This window comes from Taudactylus pleione, unplaced genomic scaffold, assembly GCF_031769625.1.
Source record: "Taudactylus pleione unplaced genomic scaffold, aTauple2 ptg000342l, whole genome shotgun sequence".
Classification (NCBI taxonomy): domain Eukaryota; kingdom Metazoa; phylum Chordata; class Amphibia; order Anura; family Myobatrachidae; genus Taudactylus; species Taudactylus pleione.
Window position 1 is genome coordinate 1,164,439 of NW_028284743.1, and position 22,681 is coordinate 1,187,119.

The window sequence follows — 22,681 nt, forward strand, 5'->3', positions numbered from 1 at the left end:
CTGGACATGTTTCTGACCTAAAAAAGCTCTTGGGATGGACGTCTCAAAAGCCACCCCGTCAAAGGAGGACAGCGGAGCAAACCAGATGGAAGCACAGGCCATAAGGGAGAAGATCTGGCTGTAACGGAAGACATAGAGAAGCATCTATAGAGACAACCAGAAGAGCCACGTGTCAAGCTCTCCATGCTCAAATGGGAACCACGTGGATCACGGGGCCGCTACGAGGAGCACGGTGCCTCCAGTAGGAGCACAGTGGCACCTTCCTAATTAAACTTATGGAGAAGCTGCAGAATGAGCAAGAAAATTTACCTTTTGACCTTAGCTTAGACCCACCGAATTGCCCTAAACTTCTACCAGAAAAGTTCCAGGATCTCTGGTGTGAGATCCTTACTACAGCCAGTGGTGGTTAAGTCAATACACCATAGCAGCCATCTAGAAGACCCCTGCAATGTGTCAGAGGCTGAAAGACGATACTATGCACCCGAGCAATGGTCCAGGCAGCTTAGGAAGTTTGCTGCCCCACTCTGGATGAAAATCACATAAATATCCAGAAGAAGAAAGGTCTCTACCCTACCACAAATGCAGCTGACCACCTTCATGGTGCCACGACAGAAAATGCCTTTCTTATGGTTGTTGTAGTCAACAGAGGCTGCGTTTTTGGGCTGAACCTGGTCGAAATGATGCTGGGGGTGCGCTGGACACAAAACCCAAGATATCCTGCTGAGTTCCCAGAGTGTTGGCCAGAAGGTGGCTAACCTGAACTGTCCTCTGACCCTTAGAAAAACTGCAGGCAGTCCTCTGCCCCCCACCCACACAGGCCAGTGGCAAGAAGGATCCAACTGGAATCCAAAGGGGGAGCACTAGATCTAGTGGGAAACTAGATGGCCGCACAAGAGGGTTAGGTCGACCTTCCAAAAGGTGATCGTGGGCTGTGACCTGATGAGGAAATAGAATCAATTCCAACTGGTCAGAATTACCCACTGAAGTGGCCTGGAGTGAAACTGGGCAATTACACCGCATAGCAGGTGTAGACAGGTGAACACAGAATTGGCATGCGAGAGTGAATGAATACTCGGTGGATATGTAATAATCCGTGCATCCGGTACTGAGTGTCCACCCAAAAGGAAACTTTCTCAACAGTGTAGTTGAGTAAAACACCCAGGTGGAGTATGTACTAAGAAGGAGTAAAGGAAGACTATCTCCCGTAGCTGATCTACACAAGACTGGAGCATATTATATAGACAGGTGAGTATGTCCTTGAGGACCACCAGAGATGGGCCAGAACAAAAGGATCGTCCAGGTAAGGTCGACTTCTGACCCTATGCGCCCCCAAAAAGTAGCCATAACCAGAATGACTCATGTGAAAACACAAGGAATCACAGACCCCGGGCAGCAACCCGAAGAAACTCTGTTGACTGACCTGATAGTTCATGGAAACTATTAAATCCCCATGTTCCAACAGCATACTGATAGAACATTAAGACTCCATGCGGAAACAGGGGAACTGCAGGAAATGGTTGAGAAACTTCTTGTAGCCTTTTGGTCAAAAAGACCTGCTCAGCCTTTGAACCAAGATGAAGTTGGCCTATAATACTGTGCCTCTCAGGATTCGTTGTACCAGAGAAAGTACTATGGAGACCAGAAGGAAGAGCATGCACTCCAGTAGAACTCTGGCTTTCACCGTAACAAATAGAACTGGGATAGATGACACTGGGTAGGACGTAGCACTGAGAAACCATCCCATGTACCAAGGAGTTCAACATGGTCGCTAGCCCGGACTGGGAAAAATAAGAAGCCGGCCTCCTACGTTGTCCAGGTGGAAAACTGCCCCAGAAGGCCTAGTGGTGCAGCATCTGGCAGCCCTTAATGCTTGTTGTGAGGCTTAGTGCCCCTGGTGGAAGCACCTGGAACCTGGTGAAAAACTGGCCCTAGGCCTTCCTTGTGTACAAACGGAGCAACAATTAGACACTCATGATGCAAAAGGTTGAAATGCCACCCATGCCTGCGCCACCAAGGCAAATATTCTGTCCTAGGCAGGACCAATGAAAATACCTAAAGAATAAAGAAGAGCTTCCAGAGCCTACTGCACTCAGAGGGACCGCATTACTAGTTCATCACAAGGGAGAATAATTGGGCGTCTGTCCACTGCCAATGTCCCTAGTCAAAAAGCAATAGCCATAAGAGTAAAAGTACCTATATGGAAATAAACCCTAGGTAAGGTTTCCAACTTCCAATCCTTGGCCCCGAAAGGAAAGCTAAAGTAGAGAAGGGAATAGAAGAGTTCCTAACTAGGCTGGCCAGGTAACAGACTTTCATTAGTGATGTCACTCAGCGAGAAGTGGAATCGAAGAGCATAGTGGCACCACTAAAAGCCAAATGCTGGGATATCTGACAACTGTCATGAATGGTGTAAGCCTCTGCTGAGAGGTTCTCAAGCCGTAATTACTTAGATGGGAATTTGATAAACCAGTCAAGTAGAGACAAAGGTTCCCAGGAAATCTGTAGTCCCCACTTCTGAAATATTGGACAAAGTCGGAGGAACTATTGAGTCCTAGGCATAAGCAGATCAAAGGGCAGTGTTTGTCTGCCTAGACGGTCCATGTAAGTCCCTATCCAGCAGCTGCTGGAAGAAAGGGGGACACCAGTGCCCAAACCCATAATTAACTAGAAGAGGGTACTAATCCAAAGCAGCTCTCAAGTGGGTGACTACAGATTAAACTGCTGAACCATGGCAGGAGACATTATTGTTAACCATTACACCATATATGCTTTTAATGCGTAACACAGGAGCTTCCATCTCCTTGGTCACCTCTACAAGAGGACAGATAAGAATCCAAGGCAATCCCTACACACAAAGCTTTAGCCACAGATGTGTGCAGTAAAGGGACAGTGCAATGAATCTAAGGCAGCAATATTGATAATAGGCGTGGCATAAATAAAAGGGGGCACAGTGAACCTCACCCTGGTAACACAGGTGTTAATTACCATCGCAGAGAAAAGTAACACTTTTCAATGAAAAAACAAGCACACAGTACATTCAACGCAATAAATAATATAATGGGCAGAAAAGTACTCAACAGTCCAAGCCTCAATTGGCTGGAAGGAGCTTAACTGTACAACCTTAATTGTATTAGTGAGGTATACAGGCCCGGGCTTCCTGGAGGGGGCATGGGTCTGGCGCTGTCCCCCCTTTCCTCTTTCATTATAACGGCCCAGCACACGCTGCTGTGTGCTGGGTTGTACTGGGAGACTACTCACGGCTGCTACGTAGCAGCCACAGCAGTCTCCTATGCCTGTCGGGGCAGCAATCACACTGATCGCGTCCCCTACTGGCTGGGCTCAGGGGCTCATAGTGCCCCCTCCCCAGCACATAGTTTTTAGTATTTTTTTTCCCTAAAGGTCATGGCCATGCCCCCTTCACCCAGGTGTCACTCTTGGCACACCTGCATGTACCCAACTCTCTGGAGACTAGGTGTAGCTGGCTGTAATAAAATGGCCACTCAGCATCTTTGTGGAAGGGAGAGGCCTCTGTGAGGGAAACCGCCAAGGGCCGGGGGAGAGGTTATCGGAGAGATCCAACATCCCCTTCCTAACAGAGATCCCCCAGGGCATTGTCCCCTATATAATATCCCCGTTATTTATGTGCCCTGATGGTCCAGCAGGAGTGCAGGTGGCCCGGCCACCCGCTGTGTCAGAGACCCACCAGCTTGTGAACCCATGCCAATGCGGCTCCCTGCTAGCAGGGAGCCACCTTGCCTGAGTTCCCGGTGTCCGGCTGTGGCAGGTGTCCTCTGTGTCTGAGGACAAGGCGGTCGAGGTCACTGACCCAGTCACCTGCGCCGCAGCCATCGGGGATGGTAGACCGGCAGTGCTGGGTGTCTTATAGGACGCTCTGCATCGCCCACTCAAAGAAAAGTAAAAATAAAATAAAGACTTCAGGCTGCAGAAGCAGCCCCTGTTTGTAAGTATGCCTGGCTTCTGCTTTGGAGAAGGAGGCTGGGCTGGCTGGGAATTTAAATATTTTAACTGTTTGGTGCACAGTCCTCCTTCTGCACAGCCTATACCCACCATAGTTCCTGTGTCCCATATAGAATTTTAAAGGTAAGAAAAAACATATATTTTAGTTTATATCTCAGAAAACACCCTATTTACTTTATTAACAAACAAGCACCAAACACTGCACATTGCAATAGATATTAGTTGGCTACCGTATAGACAAATTATAAAGCATATAAAGCTTGTAATAATAAAATTAATATTTCTAACATTTAATATATGATGTCCCCTTCTTTCTGCAATGACCATAGTATACTAAATGTCTCCCAGCAGTGTCAACGTTTCAATGTCAAACAAAATTTTCATCTTATAATTTTATATACAGTCAGGTGCATAAATATTGGGACATTGACAGAATTTTCATATTTTGGCCTCTATTCACCACCACAATGGCTTTGAAATGAAACAAACAAGATGTGCTTTAACTGCAGACTTTCAGATTTAATTTGAGGGTAATTACATCCAAATCAGGTGAACGGTGTAGGAATTACAACGGTTTCTATATGTGCCTCCCACTTTTTAGGGGGCCATAAGTAATGGGACTATCAACTCAAAAGCTATTTCATGGACAGGTGTGGGCTATTCCCTCGTTATTTCAATATCAGTTAAGCAGGTAAAAGTTCTGGAGTTGATTCTAGGTGTGACATTTGCATTTGGAATCAGTTGCTGTCGACTCTCAATATGAGATCCAAAGAGCTGTTCACTATCAGTGAAGCAAGCCATCATTAGGCTGAAAAATCAAAACAAACCCATGAGAGATATAGCAAAAACATTAGGTGTGCCGAAATCAACTGTTTGGAACATTCTTAAAAAGAAAGAACGCACCGGAGAGCTCAGCAACACCAAAAGACCTGGAAGACCACGGAAAACAACTGTGGTGGATGACAGAAGAATTATTTCCCTGGTGAAGAAAAACCCCTTCACAACAGTTGGCCAAATCAAGAACACTCTCCAGGAGGTAGGTGTATATGTGTCAAAGTCAACAATCAAGAGAAGACTTCACAAGAGTGAATATAGACGGTTCACCACAAGATGTAAACCATTGGTGAGCCACAAAAACAGGAAGACCAGATTAGAGTTTGCCAAACAACATCTAAAAAAGCCATTACAGTTCTGGAACAACATCCTATGGACGGATGAGACAAAGACCAACTTGTACCAGAGTGATGGGAAGAGAAGAGTATGGAGAAGGAAAGGAACTGCTCATGATCCAAAACATACCACCCCATCAGTCAAGCATGGTGGTGGTAGTGTCATGGCGTGGGCATGTATGGCTGCCAATGGAACTGGTTCCCTTGTATTTATTGATGATGTGACTGCTGACAAAAGCAGCAGAATGAATTCTGAAGTGTTTACAGCAATATTATATGCTCATATTCAGTCAAATGCTTCAGAACTCATTGGACGGCGCTTCACAGTGCAGATGGACAATGACCCGAAGCATACTCCAAAAGCAACCAAAGAGTTTTTTAAGGCTAAAAGTGGAATGTTATGCAATGACCAAGTCAATCCCCTACCTGAATCCGATTGAGCATGCATTTCACTTGATGAAGACAAAACTGATGGGAAAATGCCCCAAGAACAAGCAGGAACTGAAGACATTTGCAGTAGAGGCCTGGCAGAGCATCACCAGGGATGAAACCCATCGTCTGGTGATGTCTATGCTTTCCAGACCTCAGGCTGTAATTGCCTGCAAAGGATTTGCAACAAAGTATTAAAAAGTGAAAGTTAGATTTAGGATTGTTTAGTTTGTCCCATTACTTTTGGCCCCTTAAAAAGTGGGAGGCACATATAGAAACCATTGTAATTCCTACACCATTCACCTGATTTGGATGTAATTACCCTCAAATTAAATCTGAAAGTCTGCATCTTGCTTGTTTCATTTCAAAGCCATTGTGGTGGTGAATAGAGGCCATAATATGAAAATTCTGTCAATGTCCCAATATTTATGCACCTGACTCTATATATATCTCAAAATATATTATAGAGATATATACAGTATATATATCAGTGTTGGCAAAATATGCACTGTATCGTGTATTTACACGAAACAGGCAGTTGAGGACCTGGGTTTAAAAACAGAGTGAGACCTGCAGGGCAATATGTGTATGCTGTGTCCTCAGCAGCAAATCAACTGCAAGCAGCAACTTCCCCAAACAATCAATGCCAGCAGTGATGGGTTCAGGATAAGCTGCCAGGCAGTGATTGTTTGCAGTGGACAAAGCATACACATGCAGCAAGACCCCTCTCTCAGCCAATTGCTGCTGGTATGGTCTCTCCACCAATCTCCACCGGCAGGGTTTTATCCATCACTGCCACCAACCTGAGAACACCTTAGAGAAGCTCCTTACCTCTCTGCTCGCCAGCGTATTCACTGAAGTTTTTCATGACATCGGTGCCTGTCGCTGCAGCAATGCTGCCTAAGCTCCATCCCAGCTCTCTGCATGCAGGATGAGGAAGGAAACCAGCCTCAAATGTGCTACAGTATCTCTTACAGCCCATGCATTCGGTTATGTCCAGATTTAGATGGAGATGCTTTACAGATACTTTGTCCAACCATGTGAAGCACAAGTAAAGGGGGATGGGCAAGGTTTAGAAGGGGGGACAAAAGTATCCACTGTCAAAGTCAAATAATTGGTTATGATCAATTATAATAATTATCTGACGATCTAGTCATTTATGGGCTGATAAAGAGTAAATCGGACGCTACTCTGCGTCGGAAGCAAGCCGATGCACACAAATTTGTATATATATATATATATATATATATATATACAAATGGATTACTGACGGGGCGCTAAGTCGCAACACAATTTATTTTAAAATTTGTAAAACACAATGCAATCTCTCCAAAGGCTTATACGTCTTCTTTTTCTTTTGAAGAGACAACTTCACCATTATTCCTACTCGTTCTCAATTTTGATCAATTAGTCCAAACTATGAGTTCGCATTAAGTCCTCCTCGAGGTTCTAAAAAAGATACCCTCGTACCAAGACACCCAAACACAGGCCCAAGGCCAACGTTAGTAAGAATTAGAAAAATAGAAAGTAAAATAATTCTTTATTAAAATTTAACAGTATGCTAGATGGACAATCTTACACAATTTGGTAATGCACAGCCTTCCAATCAAAGGAAATGGATATCATACACCTTTCAATCAGCAGATGTTTAAATGTAGTGTCCACCTTTCATTAAAACCCTACGCGTTTCGTCTCTTTATGAGACTTCAGGGGTAGATCTCAATATTGATGTATACACATGTACTTAATGTATACCCAAAATTAGGCAATTCTTTGGAACAGAAACTGTAAGAACTCATACTTGATGTCTAAAAAACGGTACCCGTAGTTTATGTCAGACCATCTGGTGGTCAATTTATTGAACCAAAACCGTGCAACTGGGTAGATGCTTATGCTTCTGAATCCAACTGCTACAGAATTAGTCCTTCTAACAGGGGACTTACTGAAGGGTGCTGCTGTATGTGAATTGATCAGCGCAGTTTGGGATTTTTTGTGATATATATATATATATATGTCATTCAAGGTTTAGCCAAGTGTGTGAGAGGCAGGAGTATGTCTGTTACAAGTAATTAAAAATACACAAAGATACTGTGAGTGTTTGAATATATATTGAGAAGCTCTGCATACAGACACAGTATGTCTGTGGCAATTGAAGTGTAACACAGATACTGATATGCTCAGATGAAGTGTTCTGAATGTAGAGTTAGAAACAATTGTCAGAAGTTTTATAACCATTAGCAATTGTATGCCTTGTGTCCAATGCTGATGTGGTTAAGAGGTACTAACAATTGTATTCTAAATAGGCATAGGAAAGCCTTTGATGAGTTATCAGACTTCTGATTATGGCCAATGCTTGCCCCACCTGTGAGCAGGACAAACTTCATTTTATATGACCTTTTGTTATTAGATACAGATGGATATAATATAAAAAATACCAGTTACTGGATAAAGCTATATATATATAACAATCCCTCTGGCGGCACTCCGGATAAGAAACTTCAGACAAGCAAAGCTGTGTTTAGCAACGTTTCAGCGCCTTTAATAAGCACTTTTGTTAAGCTTACAATGGCAGAAACCGCTAATTAAAGGCGCTGAAACGTTGCTAAACACAGCTTTGCTTGTCTGAAGTTTCTTATCCAGAGTGCCGCCAGAGGGATTGTTATGTGAGAGTGTGCTTGAGGACATCAGGCTCATTGAGGAGGGCACCCGGTGAAGTATACATTTGTACCATTGAGTGCCGGATCATGGTTGACTATATATATATATATATATATATACAGTCAGGTGCATAAATATTGGGACATTGACAGAATTCTCATATTTTTTCCTCTATTCACCACCACAATGGCTTTGAAATAAAACAAACAAGATGTGCTTTAACTGCAGACTTTCAGATTTAATTTGAGGGTAATTACATCCAAATCAGGTGAACGGTGTAGGAATTACAATAGTTTCTATATGTGCCTCCCACTTTTTAAGGGGCCAAAAGTAATGGGACAAACTAAACAACCCTAAATCTAACTTTCACTTTTTAATACTTTGTTGCAAATCCTTTGCAGGCAATTACAGCATGAAGTCTGGAACACATAGACATCACCAGACGCTGGGTTTCATCCCTGGTGATGCTCTGCCAGGCCTCTACTAGAAAAGTCTTCAGTTCCCGCTTGTTCTTGGGGCATTTTCCCTTCAGTTTTGTCTTCATCAAGTGAAATGCATGCTCAATCGGATTCAGGTCAGGGGATTGACTTGGCCATTGCATAACATTCCACTTTTTAGCCTTAAAAAACTCTTTGGTTGCTTTTGCAGTATGCTTCGGGTCATTGTCCATCTGCACTGTGAAACGCCGTCCAATGAGTTCTGAAGCATTTGACTGAATATGAGCATAATATTGCTCGAAACACTTCAGAATTCATTCTGCTGCTTGTGTCAGCAGTCACATCATCAATAAATACAAGGGAACCAGTTCCATTGGCAGCCATACATGCCCACACCATGACACTATCACCACCATGCTTCACTGATGAGGTGGTATGTTTTGGATCATGAGCAGTTCCTTTCCTTCTCCATACTCTTCTCTTCCCATCACTCTGGTACAAGTTGATCTTTGTCTCATCTGTCCATAGGATGTTGTTCCAGAACTGTAATGGCTTTTTTAGATGTTTGTCAAACTGTAATCTGGTCTTCCTGTTTTTGTGGCTCACCAATGGTTTACATCTTGTGGTGAACCCGCTATATTCACTCTTGTGAAGTCTTCTCTTGATTGTTGACTTTGACACATATACACCTACCTCCTGGATAGTGTTCTTGATTTGGCCAACTGTTGTGAAGGGGTTTTTCTTCACCAGGGAAATAATTCTTCTGTCATCCACCACAGTTATTTTCCGTGGTCTTCTGGGTATTTTGGTGTTGCTGAGCTCTCCGGTGCATTCTTTCTTTTTAAGAATGTTCCAAACAGTTGATTTGGCCACACCTAATGCTTTTGCTATCTCTCTGATGGGTTTGTTTAGATTTTTAAGCATAATGATGGCTTGCTTCACTGATAGTGACAGCTCTTTGGATCTCATATTGAGAGTCGACAGCAACTGATTCCAAATGCAAATGTCATACCTAGAATCCACTCCAGACCTTTTACCTGCTTAATTGATAATGAAATAACGAGGGAATAGCCCACACCTGTCCATGAAATAGCTTTTGAGTTGATAGTCCTATTACTTTTGGCCCCTTAAAAAGTGGGAGGCACATATAGAAATCGTTGCTATTCCTACACCGTTCACCTGATTTGGATATAATTACCCTCAAATTAAATCTGAAAGTCTGCAGTTAAAGCACATCTTGTTTGTTTCATTTCAAAGCCATTGTGGTGGTGAATAGAGGCCAAAATATGAGAATTCTGTCAATGTCCCAATATTTATGCACCTGACTGTATATATATATAAAATTTTAATCCTTGACACAAACACTAATGCACATTTGCACACACATGCATACAAATAAACAATCGCATGTGTATCCACAATGCGAACACATAGATGCTCTTATGCTTACGCACATACCCACAAACATACTCTGTAACTATTTTAATATGAAGATGCACTGCAACATTTGCGCTGTGCTCAGACACACAACGCATACTTATGTTTTTCTGTAAATATCTCACTATTACTTATGCAAGCACATATAGAAAAGGTTTTCGTTAGCTAATCATTATAGTGTAAAATGTGCATATATGATATGTAAGGTATAGAACTTAGTAGACATGTCATGTTTGCTATCATACTGACACCCTGTTTAATTCCAGATATCTGAATCTATCGATGAAGGAGTCGCATCTTGCGTTTGGTGGTTATGGACTATAGGGAATTATTGGGTAGGATATGTACTTTGTATGTAGTGTTATCTCATCTGATCTGGAGGGATGGAGCATGTCCCTGTTTTCACCATATGAACTGTCCTATGACCTGCATCATACCAGAATGACAAGAACAAGAACCAATGGAATTATGCAAGCTCGTTCCTATTGTGTTGTCTATTATATATTCAAGCGCTCTCAGTCCTGTAGGCAGTCATCTTCTTTCTTTCTTATGACGGAGGCTTCACGTTTGATGCTGGGAATCTGGATACAGAGAGCTTGCATATGTATTGGCTGTACCTTTTGTATTTAATTGTTTTAGCGCTAATTGTGATAGATCAAAGCGTGTAACTTTTTGTGCTTTGGAACCACAATGAAAGTCTGGAAAGCAATTATTTCTGTTTAGCGATATTGGGGTATTCATAGATGGGGGCTCATAGTTTTGGAGGTCACACTACCAAGAGGTCGCACGATAACGTACGGATCTCGATTTTGCAACAAAGGGTGGAATAAGGCGCCATATGCAGGAAAGAACGCACTGTGTTCAAAACCTGCACCATCTGGTGTTGTGAAACCGATATCCGTTGTTATGTGATTTCAAGGAGCATTTGTTTCTTTAATTGTCTGTCTTGGCGCTAGAGTGTGAGTCGCACAATAGCGTTTACATGTTTCCTGTATTGCTGCCACGAGTTTCAAACAATCGTTCTCATAGTATTGTCATATTGATAGCGATTACATTGTTTAAAACCTCTGTATCATACTGCCATACTAGTGAAAAGTTTATTTTCTGCGCAGAAAACTAAAAGTGTATGTGAGCAAACGTGTGCTTGTAAAGTGAAAGATAGGGACTGTGTGTCGGAACCTATAGACGAGGTAACATGTGTCGGGCCTAAAAGACTCAGTAGGTGTCTGACGAGGCTGCAAGCTACTGAGTATGTACACATAGCAGGTGTATTGCAGCAAGGACAAGGATTTTGTACCTTGAAGAAAACAAGGGTGTTTTCGAAATTGGCCCCCAACTGTAGTCACAAAGCCCATTGATCAGTTAGGTTCTCTGGATACTGTGACCGGACCACACGGTTGGGCAGACCGTGATTGCGGCTTGGGGGATAGAGGAGGAAATCACTGGAAAGGGTAAGTGTTATTGGAACACTTAAATTCTAACAGGGGAGAGTTCTCACAAAGGGTAAGCTACTGGACAAGGGCTGAAAGGTGTCTGGAAAGACAGTCTAATCATATAAGACGTTATTCTGTACCCTGACTGTGCAAGCCGTCCATAACGGTTAGGGGCCGGCTGTGCACAACGGGATAGGAGTGTGTGAACGTAGCTCTATTGAATCATTCACCGGTCCACATACTAGCGAAAAGCGCTTATCATTTTCCCAGATGGCTGCCTGGCTGACGCTGGGTATGGTGGATGTTGTGCTGCTTTTGGAAGGGCCGACAGGTTCGGCAAGGCATATAATGTATACAAAATATGGTGTGTATGCAACTGCATACTGTGATGTATGGGATAAGATGACCAATTAATGTGTGAAACCTTTTCCTAAAATTGGCAGTTTTGATATGGAAGTGTTGATTAATGTTAGAGATGGTATCTGTATGGTGAAATCTCTAAAGAAACGAGTAAAGTATAATGATTGTTTAAAATTGTGGCAGCATGAGGGGAACACGTGGTTGAGTGCTGTGCTTGTGCCACTAAGTAGCACCACGAGCACAACACAAAAGAGTGTGAATGCAATGCAATACAGCATTGCTCAGGCACCACCAGGGAGTGCGCCCACGACGCCAGTTAGCGTCGGGTGCACACAACCAGGGAAATGCATGCACCGCAAGGTAGCGTTGCCCAAGGTATTGCTATTAGCGCATGCTCGCCTCCGCCGCCTTATGCGACTGCAGGCGATGGTACAGCCAATGCCAAAAAAATTATAAATATCATAACAAGTAACTATAAAGAAAAATGGAACTAGAAAAAAAAAAAAGAAAATGTGTTTTAAATCACCTCTAGGAATTGTAAGTGTGTACAAGCCTTAGTCATTGCACCTCTAGGAAAAAAAAATTAGGTGTCTTTGTTTACAGTAAATATTGAGAACTGAGGCCAGAGTAGCTACTATAGGTGTTCATTTTTCCTTGATCTCCTTGAAAGTCTAGGCAATCTGCAGTAAAACTTATGCATTCATAATTAATCACAGCAAACCCAAATATGAAGGTTCTCTATGTATAAGTTTGTACATGCTGCATATGAGAATTTTCTGTCTGGAGTTTTGTATGTGCGCATGTGTATGTACTTCAGAAAAATCCTTGCAATACAGCCGTTAAGGAATTCACTTCTTAGTAAGTTAACATGTGGTGTGTTATACTGTATTATCTGTGTATTAGATCGCCTGTAAACCACATATAATATTGCAGTTTATGATTTGAAGGTTTGCTGAATATGTGTTGTACTCTAATTCATTTATGTCATGTTTGACTGATAGTAAACTATTGTTGCTTCATCTCTCAAACACAGTACACAAGGTAGCAAAGGACAAATCACAGCCATTTCAGACTAAGGTTAAATACTTGAGACATTGTCAACCCAGGAGCTACGACACTTGACCACTAACAGAAAACAGGCCATACAGACCATGACACTGCTGCAAAAACAGCAGCAAATCCATACCTTCTTGGGCATGTGTGGATACTGCAAATCATGGATCCCAGGTTTTTTTTCTATTTTGTCATTACCATTACAGGAATTGGTGTCATCGTCAAAACTTGACCGCGTCACACATACTGAGGAAACAGAGCAGGCTTTCCTTAACCTTAAGGATTGTCTGACAAGAACACCTGCCCTCGGAATGCCAGATTATGAAAAAAACTTTTGAGTTATATTATACGGAATCTGATGGCTGTGCAGCAGGTGTCCTCACACAAAAACATGGTGATGCTAGCAGACCTGTGGCATCCAACAGTGCACAATTGGACACTGGCAAGATCAATCCCAACGTGTTTAATAAGTGTAGCAGCAACCGCTCTTCTGGTAAACAAGAGCGAGAATGTATTATTAGGTCATGACATGATTATTTATGCACCACATGCAGTGTCTGCTTTGCTGAATTCTGCCTAAACCAGGCACATCTCTTCAGCCAGGTAAATGGTGCAATACGTTAAATCCAGCGACATGCTTGCCATGTGTGCCTGAAGATGCACAAAGGGTGGAGAGAGGTAAGTCGATGGTTAAAGGTGAGTTTTACTGATTCACAGGATTATATGGAGTATTTGAATCAGATCTTTACTGCAATACCTGACATATGTGATACATCAGTAGAAAATGCAGATTTGATGGTTTTACACAGATGGGAGTTGTCATAGACAAACTGACACAGTAGAATATGCACAGGATTATGTTGTTGTAAATGACGAAGAACAATCTCTTTATACCATCATGGATACATTACCATTAAACTCCACCCACACACACATGCACATACATGCACTAATAATTATTTTCTCTTGATCGATTGTTTTCCACAATTTATCTATAGACGAGTAGTCGGGCCAGAAGTGCAGGTGAATAATTAAAAAAGAATTCCCTTCCCCCCATACACACACGCATGTACACTTCACACACATACGTACATGGTATATCTTTCCATTTTTATTCTGTTCCATTTTTTTCTGTTTAATAAATCCTGCAGTGATAAAACTTATGTACTGTATGCTAAGTTACAAAAGGCAGTAGCTGTCATCACATGTAAAGCCAATACATGTGAAGAAGACCCGGTGTCACTGGGCAATAGCAGGGCAGATGAAGGTGCCAAATGGGCAGCAGGGTTAAGAATTAACATGCCAGTTAATAAAATTATGTTTTTTCAGACAATTGATATGCAGAAATTATTTGAGATGCAAAATTTATGTTCCATTCAGGAAAAGGCAGTCTGGAGATCAAAGGGATGTGGACAGGAGTCCTCTGGACTCTGAAGAGATGGACAAGGTAAGCCGGTGGCACCCAAGGCATACTACCCAAGCTTTGCTGAAGCAGCGCATGGTCTGACTCAGCTGGGAAAGCAAGGTATGTGCAAGTTGGTCAGAGCGTATTGGTGTGCACCGGGCTTCTCCTCCCAAGCTGAAAAGAGGGCAATTTCCTGCTTGACTTGCTTGAGGAAAAATGTTGGAAAAACAATACCAACCGAGCCATCCCACATCCCTCTAACAGACAGACCTCTTCAGGTAATACAAATTGATTTCATCCAATTACCACCCTGGAGGATCTCAAGTATGTATTAGTTTGTACCGATGTGTTTTCTAATTGGGTAGAGACATATCCAGCTGCCACTAATACTGCTCGTTTACTGCTAAAAAAGATTGTTCAGGAATTTGTATGCAGGTACGGTATCCCTAGAATCATAGAAAGTGATAGAGGTACTCATTTCACTGGTGATGTCTTCCAGAACATGTGTAAGTTGATGGGTATTAATAGTAGACTTCACACCCCCTATCAACCTCAAGCCAGTGCCAAGGTGGAGAGGGTAAATGGTACTATTAAGAACAAACTGAGTAAGATCATGGCTGAAACTGGATTAGGTTGGCCAGAAGCCTTACCGCTAGTCCTTCATAGCATCAGGACAACTCCTAGACCCCCTCTTAATTTGTCCACCTTTGAGATACTGTTTGGGAGCCAACCTCATCTGATTGTAAGTCCACAGGAAGACTTGAAGAGTAACAACGAGGTTACTGTAAAGTATCTTATAACAATGAGTAAACAGTTGAAACAGCAGCAGCAGAAATTTAAATTGTTGTCAGCTGATATGCCAGAAACAAACTATCATGATGCTGAACCTGGAGAATTTGTTATGATCAGAAATTTCTTATGTTCAGGTTGTCTGACAGATTGGTGGGAAGGTCCATATCAAGTGTTGCTGACAAGTACAACATCCTTGAAAGTGGCAGAGAGGGATACCTGGGTCCATTCCACTCACTGCAGAAAGGTCAACCAACCGGTGGAGATACAAGGCGTAGTTGAGGCAGATAATGTAGACCTGTCAATTGCGAGCTTGTTCCGGGAGAGTTAAAGACTGCAGTGAGATACTTGAGCTAGGGAAATTTGCAGTCCATGATTTCAGCAATGGAGTGGCTGGGTTGCGTTCATATTTTCTTCCAGAATTCTCATCATCCTTGTTTGTTTCAGGATGTCCTTCTGTAATGGAGGACAGATGATGGAGGGGAGAGGTCGATGGTGATATTGATGGAGTGGAGTCGGGAGAAGGAGCAATACATTCACAAGGGCAGTATCTGACCAAACTCAGTACAGTAATTGCTAAGAGATCTGTTATCCTAGAAACTCGGACGCAGTGTGAGGGGTTATTGTCTGAGGAATACTGTATTTGTTTGTATTGTGGGTCCCTAATTGATGAGAGATTTCTCCAACGGTGTCAGCCCAAGTATAACCAGTATTGGGGTGGGCATCCTTTAGAGGATTATCATACATTGGTGGGCAAAGTCTTAAATTAGACTGAATGTTGGGTGTGCTCTCACGTGCCTCAGGGACAACATAATGTAGGACTAGTACCACTCCCATTAAGTGTCTCTGAGGTCCTTGGATTACATAAGGGGAAGACGCTGGATGGGAAATTCATTATGTCCAAGCCTCCAAATTTTAATCTCCACCAGTACCAGGTAGATAGATCCCTGTTATGTTTAAACATCAGCAATTCCAATAAACCAGGAAATTGGGAGGTGTCCGGGAACAATCAGACAATGACCTTTTCACCCAGAGCTGATAATGCCCCAGTAGATGGTGGACTTATACATAACATTACCAGTGGAAGATACTTCCGGTATAAGTATACACTTAGTTCTACCAAGGTAATGGTTGGGAGAGTACCAGAAGGGTACTGTGCAGTTATTGTACAACCTAAAATGTGTATCAGTCAAATGGGAAAATCTGATTATTTGTCAGAGAATTGTGCCCGATGATAATGATGCATTCTATTCCTTATGTTGTACTCCCAGACAATGTGTATTTTATATGTGGAAGGAAAGCGTATAAGTGGCTCTCTCCGAGTTCTGAAGGTTTATGTTAGCTTGGAAGGGTACTCCCAGAGGTTATGACCCTTACACATGGTGAAATGCTTGGTATCCATAAAGACACGCCAACCCCATATCTCCATATGCATTATGAACACTGTGACAAAAGAAACATGATACCTGGTGAAATACATACAGCCACACAGTTGATTAGCGAAACAACTTGTTTCCAAATTTTGGTAGCACTAGGATCGCGCGGGGTTCTTTAAATTTTAGATACATCCAAGATCTTGCTAAATTAATAGATAATATCAATGAGATGTATGATGACACGTTCAGGTATACAGGTAAGGAGTTACAGGCTTATAAGAAAGAACTTGTGCAACATAGGCTAGTGTTAAATTATTTAACAGCTGTTCCTATGGATACTGTGTGACTCTAGCCACCCAATTTGGTGTCAAGTGTTGCACATACATCACCAATAACACTAGTGACCCCAAGGAGGTGATAAATCGGAAGATGGATGAAATACTGCAGCTGAAATGGGAATTTCAAAAGAACCATAATGCTTCACTGGCTGAAGTAGAGGAAAAGGTAGAAGAGTGATTTTCTTGGTTGAACCCTGTGAAATGGTTCTCCGGTCTAAGAGAGTGGGTCCAGGAACTGGTTGCTATTGTGGGTAAGCTCCTGATCATCATACTTATTGTCATCCTAGTAATTGGCTTATATGTCAGGTGTGTTCCTAATGTCTTGAAGTGTGGAAAATGTACAAGAGCAAACAGAAACAGAGATTATGATGGTGGTAAGCAATGATATTATGGATACCAAGGTCAAGGAAGAACTGTATTACAACCCTGAATTATAGTGTACCATCAGATGATGAAATATAAAATCGTGTGGTCATGCATAGATGTATTATTAATGTTATTTTTAAACATCCTAGATAATGTAGTTTCAATCCTCCCCCAAACTTCCTTTATAAGTTCGATGAGATCCCTCATCCCACCAATGATCCCTATAGATCCGCAGATGGCGTATAAGGGTTGTTCTACCCTCTTGAAATGCATTATTAATGGTTCAGTGGCCTACTTGTGTCGCACTGTTTATAACCTTGAATAATACATTATTATGCATGACTACAAAAGGTTAAGATCAGAGTGTGATAGCGTATTGTTTGCTATCAAAGGGTGGACTTTCGAAGTTAAATAATTGGTTATGTTTGTTTATAATTATCTGATGATCTAGTCATTTATAGGCTGATAAAGAGTAAATCGGACGCTACTCTGCATTGGAAGCAAGCCGATGCGCACATTCGTATACATATATGTCATTCAAGGTTTAGCCAAGTGTGTGAGAAACAGGAGTATGTCTGTGACAAGTAATTAAAAATACACAAAGATACTGTGAGTGTTTGAGAATCTCTGCATACAGACACAGTATGTCTGTGGCAATTGAAGTGTAACACAGACACTGATATGCTCAGATGAAGTGTTCTGAATGTAGAGTTAGAAACAATTGTCATAAGTTTGATAATCATTAGCAAGTTTGATAATCATTAACAATTGTATGCCTTGTGTCCAATGCTGATTTGGTTTTCCTAACACAGACACTGATATGCTCAGATGAAGTGTTCTGAATGTAGAGTTAGAAACAATTGTCATAAGTTTGATAATCATTAGCAATTGTATGCCTTGTGTCCAATGCTGATGTGGTTAAGAAGTACTGACAATTGTATTCTAAATAAGCATTGGAAAGCCTTTGTTGAGTTATCAGACTTCTGACTATGGCCAAGGCTTGCCCCACCTGTGAGCAGGACAAACTTCATTTTATATGATTCAGACGGATATAATATCAAAAATACCAGTTATTGGATAAAGCTATATATATATATATATAAGTGGGATCCGGAAAGTATGAGAATGCACTCAAACAATCTAGGAAGCAGGCGGCACTCCAGTAGAAAAAAAGTTAAATTGTATTGATCAAACTTATATCAACATAATAAATACATATGTTGACGTTTCAAGGCCCTTGGGCCTTTTCATCAGGACACAAATAAAGCAACTGATGAAAAGGCCCAAGGGCCTTGAAACGTCGACATATGTATTTATTATGTTGATATAAGTTTGATCAATACAATTTAACTTTTTTTCTACTGGAGTGCCGCCTGCTTCCTAGATTGTTTGAGTGCATTCTCATACTTTCCGCATCCCACTTGTATTTATTCTAGGAGGGCACCCGCTTTTGAGATCACATTGTCCTGAGTGCCGGACTGTTCCATTTGTATATATATATATATATATATAAAAATATATATATATATACTGTATATCAAAATAAAGCCGGCACTCCACAGGCTAAACAAAATACATATGCCTGGGATGGTCCAAGCAGGCCAAAATGTACATATGAAAAAACAGCGGCACTCACAGGACTTGTAAAGAAGACTCAAGACTCCTAAGGTCAAGTGCAACATTTCAGTCTAACGACTTTTCTTGTTTTTTCAAATATATATATATATATAATTTTTATCCATGACACGAACACTAATGCACATTTGCACACGCATGCATACATATAAACAATCGTATGTGTATCCACAATGCGAACACATAGATGCTCCTATTCTTAAGCACATACCCACAAACATACCCTGTAGCTATTTTAATATGAAGAAGCACTGCAACATTTGCACTGTGCTCAGACACACAACGAATACTTATATATTTCTGAAAATATCTCACTATTACTTATGCAAGCACATATAGAAAAGGTTTTTGTTAGCTAATCATTATAGTGTAAAATGTACATATATGATATGTAAGGTATAGAACTTAGTAGACATGTCATGTTTGCTATCATACTGACACCCTGTTTAATTCCAGATATCTGAATCTATCGACAAAGGAGTAGCATCTTGCGTTCAGTGCTTATGGACTATAGGGAATTATTGGGTAGAATATGTACTTTGTATGTAGTGTTATCTCATCGTCTTCTTTCTTTCTTATGACGGAGGCTTCACGTTTGATGCCGGGAATCTGGATTCAGAGCACTTGCATATGTATTGGCTGTACCTTTTGTATTTAATTGTCTTTGCGCTAATTGTGATAGATCAAAGCGTGTAACTTACTTTTTTTTGCAATAAGAACTTTTTGTGCTTTGGAACCACAATGAAAGTCTGGAAAGCAATTATTTCTGTTTACTGATATTGGGGTATTCATACCACTTGCAGGATCGCATTGCTCTCCACAAGGTTTATATTTCCCATCTATGCCCACGAGGATAGTAACACTGGTAGTTGAAAAGCCCTGCCATAGCAGTCACGTGGGTCCTCACTTCAACTTGGATCTAGCAACAACTCCTTCCCTAGCCCCAGTACTGCCACAGCTGCTACCATGACCCCTTCCTAAACAAGATACTGCCCTAGCTGCTATCCTGAACTCCTCCCTACCCCATACACTACAACCAGTATTGCCTGTTCCTAACCTCCTTCTAGCCCACCAGTAGTGCCCTGGCTGCTATCTACCATTAAACCCCCTCCATACCTCCAGTACTGTTTGCCCTTAGCCTCTTCCTTGCCCCCAGTAAGCCCAAGCTGCTATCTGCCTTTAACCCCTCCCTACTCCCCGGACTGCCTGTCCTTAATCTCCTCCTTGCCCCCAGTACTGCCCCAGCTGCTATTTACCTTTGCCACCACCATATTCCTCAATACTGCATGCCCCTAACCCCTCTTGCCCACCAGTACTGCACAAGCTACTATCTACCCTTGCCCTTCCTCCCTACTCCCAGTACTGCCTGCCCTAGCTCCCTATTTACACCCCAGCACTGTCACAACTAATGTGTTCACTTGCCTCTTCTTGCCTGTGGCACTGCCAGCCCTTACTCCACACTACCCACAGCTCTATCCCAACTTCTCCCTGTCTATACTACCAGCTCTACCCCAACTGCTGCTTGTACCTTAACCCCCTCTACCCCAATTACTACTTGCCTCCAGCAGTGCCCTAACTGCTGCCTGCCCTCAGCTCCCAATAATATGATGGGATATTTTAAAATTTAACATACTCAAAGATATTAGATATTAGGTTTAAAAATAAATAAACTTTAATCAAGTTTACCTCTTTGAAGAGATTATTCTAAACTGTCAGGAAACTTAGGAGATGGTTTAAATATCTTGCAGGTTCAATTCCAATTTTTTATTTGTTCCAGCTACCTAAAAAAAAATAGTATAAATATATATAAAAATACATATAAATTTTGGATATAAAAAAGATATTTTGCATTGCCATCCCCTCCCCTTTAGAATATAAACTCTCACAGGCAGGACACTCTACCCTCTTGTGCTTCTACTTACTTTAATTTCATCTACTTCTTACTCCCCACTAGTGCACCTAACACAAGGTTGTGTATGCTCTGAAGCTTATCTGGGTGTTATGCAAGGCGCTGCGGAACACTTGTGGCGCCATATAAAGAAATGATAATACTAATGGGGAGGGCACAAGGCATAATAAAGGCAATAATTCATGATATCCCACAAGTATTGTAACTGCTAGGAGCAATTAATGGGCTGTGTGCCAGGGATCGGGTGCACTAGCGCGTGCATGTGGCAAAGCCAAGTTCGTGGGTGAAAAAAGGGCACGGTTGGCTGGCGAAAGTGGCTAGACTATGCCGACATCACTGTTAGGGGCGGTGTTGGCCCCCTCAACATCTTTTTTAGGGGCATGATAAGCTGGCATAGTCACTACTAGGGGCGTGCCCAAGCAACTACCGAGGTGCTGGGCTCCCCCGAAACTGTATAGATGAGGTGTGCGCAACATCTATTCATGCAGCTGCAGAACGGCAGCAGACGTGGCTGCTTTAGGAAGGCGCTTCTAAAAGGAGCAGGACCCAATTTGCCTTTTTAAAAATCGGGCAGGGCACGGCGCAGCTAAAACAGCCTAGCTCTCGTTTGGGTAATACACAATTACCCAAACATATCCCAAAAGTGGACACAACTGTACTAACCACACCTAGACTACCAACTATGCACAATCGATACTAAAAAGCACCAGGCTGGCCACCTACTATAGTTAACCATATAACACAATTAAAGACATACATAAATACAGACATATGAACCACTACAGAAAACTAATGATCTTGTGAATACAAACACAATAAATACAAATTGATCCAAAGAACTCAAAGGATGGAAACATTAGTGCATGTTATTAGATGAAACATCCTAAATGGTTAGTTTCATTCAATCCATAAGGAATTATGGTATTAAGGAAAAAATCCATTGTACTTCAAATTGTAATAGACGATTTGCTCTATTGCCCCCTCTGATCTGTTTCGGTACAAAGTCCATAATTTATAGTGGATAGTTGCCAGTGAATGTTGTTGTGTCTTGAAATGCCGGGTGACTGATTGGTCTTGGTCCTTACCCTCAAGAGCCAGCTGAATGGCTGACCTATGAAGGGCCATACACTCCTTAAACTGCCTTGTGGTCTTCCCTATATAGAGAAGAGCACAAGGACAGCGGATGTAGTATATTACAAATGTACTGGTACATGTTAACACATGTTTAATGGGTATTTGTTTACCTGAATGGGGATGTAAAATATAATGGCCACTCTCCATGTACCAACATGTCATGCACCCAGTACAGGTGTAACATCCTGGTTTACATTGTAAAAAGTTGCTTGAACAAGACGCCCATGGAGGAAATATCGTTGTGGACTAACAGATCTTTACGATTTTTTGATCTAGTGTAACTTGGCATGAGAGCAGTACCTTGCAGAGGTTTTAAACCTGTATTAGAAGTAATTAGGGGCCACATTTCCTTAGCATGTAACATATGTTGTGGGCTGGATGGATGAAACCGTTGTACAAAGGCAATTTTATCCTTTTGTTGTTTCACTTTATTCGAAGTGTGCAAGACCTGATCCCTAGGGAGGGCTAATACCTTGTGTTTAGTTCCTACTAATTCATGAAGGTCATATCCTCTCCGTACAAAGTGTTGAATCATTTAGTCAAATTGCTTAGTAGTCTATATTTTTTTAGTATTAAAGTGGTAAAGAGTTTTTATGTACCCACCACCTTTGACAGGTTATTTAAGGTAAGTATGTTGCATATAATTATACCTTAATTTACTATACTGTTGAATTTTGAGGATTTACATGTTCTAACTTGTAACAATATGTGTTAGTCTTGATTATCAATATTTCATATAGTATGTTGTTTCAGAATTCTTCAGGCTTTCCACGTG

At 41.7% G+C, this 22,681-nt stretch overlaps 1 long non-coding RNA gene across 3 annotated transcripts in view; it reads right to left on the reverse strand.

The window, feature by feature from the left end:
• The window catches only part of LOC148508818 (uncharacterized), a 71,292-nt gene that overhangs the window by 13,571 nt on the left and 35,040 nt on the right, over window positions 1-22,681 (reverse strand). For all 3 annotated transcript variants that reach the window (XR_015869543.1, XR_015869542.1, XR_015869541.1), the window contains one exon: window positions 20,550-20,644. This is a non-coding gene — a long non-coding RNA (uncharacterized LOC148508818). The remainder of the gene's footprint in view (window positions 1-20,549; window positions 20,645-22,681) is intronic.